We start from the raw sequence: 6,317 nt of genomic DNA, 5'->3' as shown, positions 1-6,317 counted from the left end.
CATCAATAGACCTTTCAGTGAGGTGGCTAGAAACCCACTGGTAAGGGCTATTGTTGACCAAAGCAACAGCGACGGAGCCATCTCCCAGGAAAAATGGGGGACTATCCGTCAGAAGATGCTAGGCGTGTACTGGAAGATCCTCAAGGAGAATCCAGGACCCGCCCCCCAAAACGATGATGCTGGTTGGTACCAGGGTCACATTAAGCTGCTAGCTTGTTCAAATGAGCGCTCTGCGCTTCTGCTCAAGCTAGCTATTCAATCCCTTGGGGAAGTGTGGCCAGGTGCAAGGTTGGACGTGATCCCGGTTAGCGAAATTCCACGCAGGCCGAGATCAATTGCCACCATCCCAACTGAGCCACATGACCCGGCGGAAATTTGGCTTTCCTACAAAGCGGAAATCCTCATCTACCTACCCATGATTGGAAGGTGGTGAAGGTTTCCGCCCCGATGGGAAATGTCAGAAAGGCGACTGTTGTCCTTAATAAGGAAACGTTGGCGCCATTGCGTGAATGCGGAGGTAAAGTTTACTATGGTTTTGATAGTATCTCCCTTCGCATTTATCGCAGTGACGCCAAACGCAGCGCCGCCGCCTCTGGTACTAAGCCGGAGGCTCCGTCCAAGGAGGATAATGGAAAGGCCGACGATCCCGCTGGTTCTGAGAACCAAGAAGACTCCCAGTCTACCACAGGTATAATGGGTGAGCTTCTTGGCAATCTGAAGTTAGCGGAGGATGGAGACAGTTCGCAGGATTCCGATCCTGAGGACGTCGACGTCACTGTCGTGTACGATCCTGATCTCGGAGATGGTGAAGGTAACCCAGATTAACCTTCACCACTCCAAAGCAGCATCAGCTGCTTTGCTCCTCCGGATGGCTGAGAGAGGGGAGGAGCTCATCTTGGTCCAAGAACCGTGGACCCACCACGGCAAAATCCTTGGACTATCTCTCAGAGGTTACAAACTTCTGTTTTCAAATCCTGCAGGTAATATTAAAAATATTAGAGCCTGTATTCTGGCCAAAAACCATTTAGATATCTTCATCTTATCTGATTACAGCGATGAGGATACGGTAGCGGCGGCACTTGAGACCGGAAACTCCACCATCTGGCTCCTTAGCTGCTATATGGCGCATGACCATGGTGAACAACCGCCAAACGACCTGGTCAGAGATCTAATGCGCGAAGCAAATAGGCGTCACGTTCCTGTGATAATTGGCGCTGATGCAAATGCTCATCACAGTGTCTGGGGCAGTTCAGACACCAACAGTAGAGGTGAGTGTTTACTTGACTTTTTATTAGAAATTAATATGACAGTCGTTAATAGAGGTTCAGAACCTACTTTTGTTGTGACAAACAGAAAGGAAGTTCTGGATATTACAGCTATTAGTACAAACTACATAGAATTGATCAAAGATTGGAATGTCTCCAATGACTGCTCCTTCTCTGATCACCGCTACCTGGACTTTGACATAGTGGTCCAGGTCAAAGTTTCAAAACCCTTTCTAAATAGAAGGAAAACAAATTGGGAGAGGCACAAAGCTTCTCTGAGTACTATTCTTCCCTCTGCTCCGACGGTAGAGAGCATAAGGGATATTGATTTGGCTGCAAATTGGATTGCTAGTTCTCTGAGCGTTGCCACGAAGAGATCTTGTAAATTATCCAGTGGCCTAAAAAAGGACAAACCACCGTGGTGGAGTCCTGACATAGCGAGCATGAGAAGGACATGCCGCCGTTCTTTTAACGAGGCTAAGAGATCAGGTAACTGGTCCCTTTATAAGGCAAACGTTAATAAGTTTAAAAATCTGGTTCGGAATGCGAAGCGGAACTCGTGGAGGGTTTTCTGTAGCAATATTGAAAGCTCTTCCGAAACCAGTCGTCTCCGTAAAATTTTGTCAAAGTCCCCTTCTGTTCCTAGCTATATACAGAAAATGGATGGGAGCTGGACTTCAGGTAGTCAGGAGACTTTAGAGCTTCTCCTTAGTACTCACTTTCCTGGTTGTATTCCAATTAGTGATTTGACTAATTTCTCTCCAACTTCAATGCGGACTGTAACACACGTGCCTATTGAAGATGACATTATCCGTTGGGCAATTAAAAGCTTTGATCCTTACAAAGCGCCCGGCCCTGATGGTATTATTCCTGCAGATCTTCAACACAATATAGATCTTGTAGTTCCTTGGCTGCGGAACTTATACACAGCCTGTCTCTCTTGGTCATACATTCCTACTCAATGGACCAAGTGTAATGTGATTTTTATTCCCAAGGGGGGAAAAACTTCACACACTAAGGCAAAAGATTACAGACCAATATGTCTGGCATCATTTATGCTGAAAACATTGGAAAGGATAATCGATATCCACATTAGGACCTCGATAGATAAATCCTTTCTCTCTGCCTCTCAACATGCATACACGAAGGGCAAATCTGTTGAGACGGCTCTTCATACTCTCGTTGGTCATATTGAAAAATCCATGAGGTATGGAAATTATTCACTGGTTGCCTTTCTTGATATAGAAGGCGCTTTTAATAACGTCAATCCTGCATCTATCTGCCAATCTCTATCTGGGGCTGGGTTTGGTAGGTCAGTTGTGGGATTTGTCGAGAGTCTTCTCTCAAATAGGATCATTGAATCCTCCTTAGGAGATACAGTAATCTCTAGTAAAGCTTTAAGAGGTACTCCACAAGGGGGAGTACTATCACCACTCTTATGGAACATGGCCATAAATGATATTCTGGTAAAACTTGACTCTCTTGGCTATAAAACAGTCGCCTATGCTGATGACGTCGCGGTTGCGGTATCAGGCGATCACCTTGAAACCATATCCCAAAGGCTAGAACAAGCACTAAAGATCATTAGCTCGTGGAGTGTCGAATGTGGTCTTAGTGTAAATCCTAGTAAAACGGAACTTGTGCTATTCTCTAGCAAATACAAGATTCCTTTATTTCCTCTTCCTTGCCTTAACGGCGAAGTATTAAAACTCTCGGACAGCGCTAAATATCTTGGCGTTATCCTAGATAAGAGACTATCTTGGAGTACAAATGTACTCTCTAGGGCATCTAAAGCCATTACGGCACTATATGTTTGTAGGAAGGCTATAGGAACATGCTGGGGCATAAATCCAAAGAATGTTCACTGGCTCTTTGAGGCAGTTATTAAACCTATTATGCTATATGGGGTTGTTGTATGGTGGCACGCGCTTGAAAAGGCTTCACTCAGACAACAACTGGAAAAAGTAATGAGATCAACTGCGCTTCTTATAACAGGCGCTCTCAGAACAACTCCTTCGAAGGCGCTGTTCACTATGCTCAACTGGCTCTCGGTCGATCTCCTTGCAAGGAAATTGGCTATGTCAACTGCGCCCAGATTGAGTGTAACTGGCAAATGGAAACAATGCTCCATAGGCCATGCTAGGATCATAGATCTTATACCGGATAATCAGTACATTGTTGATTATTGTATTCCAGTACCATCTCTAGTGAGAAAGTTCCAATATCATATATCTTCGGAGTATGAGGAATCTCTCCTTCCGCCGAATAATTGCTTCCGAGTGTATACAGACGGATCCAAGACGACGAAAGGAGTTGGTGGTGGCATTTTCATTGAGGAATTTGGAACGAAAATCTCCTTTCGACTTAATGATGAATGTAGTATCCTTCAGGCTGAAATATCGGCGATAAGGAGGGCGGTAAATTGGCTAAGGTACTATCGGATATCTAATAGGGATATCAGAATTTATACTGATAGTCAAGCTGCTATTAAATCCCTAACTGGTGTGTTCTCCACATCCAAAATTGTCCATGAATGCCGGACGTCTCTCAATGAGATGGCGAGACATTCGAACATCACCCTAATCTGGGTAAAGGGACATGGGAATTCGTATGGCAACGGTATTGCTGACACATTGGCAAGAGCTGGCACTATGCTTAGCAGAATGGATATTGATCAGTTCTGCGGTATACCACTACTTGCAGTTAAGAGGCAAATCAGTGAAAAATGCCTCTGCATCGCTCGCGACAAATGGTCGCGTGAACACACGTGCTCAACATGTAGAGCACTGTGGCCACAAATGGATCCTCAAAGGTCTAAATATCTTCTTGGTCTCCAAAGACCGCAGTTAAGTAGGCTGATATCAATAATCACTGGCCACTGTAAATTTGGGAACCATGCTAGACGCATTGGTCTCCCGTTCAACGACTACTGTAGGAGTTGTCAAAATGAGGATGAAGAAGAGACTATTACTCATCTTCTCTGCGATTGTCCTGCTTTGGCGGAGGCCCGTTTTCAGACGCTTGGATCGACCTATTTTGGTGATCTAACCGAATTGTCAAACATTCAATTAGAACGTCTTCTAGAGTTCATTAATTTGTCAAAATGGGTGTGAATCCTATTACTCACACTACTCATCCACGGCAGCTGCCCTGGCTTTCTCATTTCTCATCATCTTCTTCTCTCTGCAAATGTCTCTGTTCTTTCACTCTCCTCTATCTCTCCCTCTCTTTTCTTTTCTTCTTCTTACAGGTATTTTTACAAAGGGATCAACATGGACCCAAGTAAAGCCGAAATTGGCTACCTGTGTAAACCTAACCTAACCTAGCTCCCATACAAAGTCCCCTTCAGAAAATTACTTGAATGTCCCAAATTAACTTATAAACACAAATATCGCGATGAAATTCAGCACAATAAAATATTATGTAAATATAAATATATTCACAAAATTTTATCGGGCTTGGTCCATAGTTGCCCCTAGCCCCCATATAAAGCCTCTTTCAGAAAATTAGTTTTTCATCCATAAATTGCTTAAATGTATCGGAACAAGGGAATATTGAAGATAAATGCGATATTATGAAAAATAAATCACATTTAATATTCATAACTGGTGTAGGGTATCATATGGTCGGCCACGCCCGACTATACTTTCTTACTTGTTTTTTTTTTTCGAATACTCGGTGAAAAATGTTGAAACACTTAATATCGCTTGCTTCTCAGCATATATAATTTGCGCTTATATATACAAATTATACACAAGGATACCCGAGTATCCTACCGACTGCGCCAATTAAATAAAAACCGTTTCTTTATATATTTTTTTTTCGACTTTATTGTCGTGATGTTCTTAAACAACTAACATAAATTATATCGTTTTGTTTATCAACTAAAAATCTGACAGACATTCAGTCAGCAGCTTTACATTTGAAAAGAAATATGAGTTGTTTTCATATTTGAATTTATTTATGCTGACAATGTATTTATGTATTATAACAACAATACATACAAATCAACAAGCGAACGGGTGTTTACTACTGTGCATGGATTGTGTATCCATAACAGTATATTGAAGATTCTAAAAATGGTACTGTAATCTACTCTACTAGACCTACCAACTTCACTAGGTCTCGCGATAAGTGTATTGATTTTTTGTAATTTTGTCACACCGTGTTATTTTCATGTTATCTAACTGAAGGATGGTGGAAACGAAAAGTTTAACTTACAATTAAATATTTTCCGTTGGCCAAACTGGCAGTTAGTAATTTTTTCAGTTAAATTTATAAAATCAATTTTGGTGAAAATGGAGGTAAATTTTCTAATTTTAGTTAGTATTACCTACGAATTTTTTTCTGTGTAACATCTGACAACCGTGTATCACAGTTTTTAGTTTTAAAATGCAATGAATAATTCTGTGTTTTCCCTCAAAAATAAATATGTTAATATTTTTATTTTTCAGAACTTTACATTACATTTACAGAAGCATCTTTGGAATGCTACAGAAGATTCATGCAAAGGCGGCAATATGATGATATGTATTTTAGGATCCCATCAAATTAAAAGGAACGACAAATATAATTAATTACAAAGTATATATTGTTATTTCGTTTATAAACCAAATTCTCACTAATAATATGTTTTATTTTCTTGCTTATTCTTTGCAGTTGATGGTTGCTTGGGTATCATCTTCATACTATTTTTATATATTAACGTATTATTTAGTAAAAATATGTAGGAAATAATATTATGTATAAATAATTAATAACTAATAGTAGTATAAAATTGTATAAATTAATAAAAATAAATAGAAATAATAAAAAATGTTAAAATTTACAAAATATAGTTTTATTACGAATATAGTTCAGTCCCTCTGTTCATGTTAAACTTATAATCCAATTATACTAATTACGCAGTAATTGTGTAAAAAATTCACATGATAGTTTAAAGTACTAGGTTAGAGCGTTCGGCGTTGTTAGGTCAATATTTTATATTATCGATCATTGAAAGTTGCGCTTTTTAACACTAAGTAAATTAAAACTTTAAAATATTTTCAGAAT

At 40.1% G+C, this 6,317-nt stretch overlaps 1 long non-coding RNA gene across 1 annotated transcript; it reads left to right on the top strand.

Moving 5' to 3' along the window:
* Window positions 1–401: 401 nt before the first annotated feature.
* On the top strand, window positions 402–6,065 carry LOC119600061. Its single transcript, XR_005231113.1, has 4 exons — window positions 402–980; window positions 1,054–1,268; window positions 5,720–5,849; window positions 5,925–6,065. It is a non-coding gene; the product is annotated as an uncharacterized LOC119600061 (long non-coding RNA).
* The last annotated feature ends 252 nt before the right edge of the window (window positions 6,066–6,317 follow it).

This window comes from Lucilia sericata, unplaced genomic scaffold (genome assembly GCF_015586225.1).
Source record: "Lucilia sericata isolate MDLA Ls3-8-SP2 unplaced genomic scaffold, ASM1558622v1 Contig000102F_arrow, whole genome shotgun sequence".
NCBI lineage: Eukaryota > Metazoa > Arthropoda > Insecta > Diptera > Calliphoridae > Lucilia > Lucilia sericata.
This window is presented reverse-complemented; position numbering and strand designations above follow the sequence as displayed.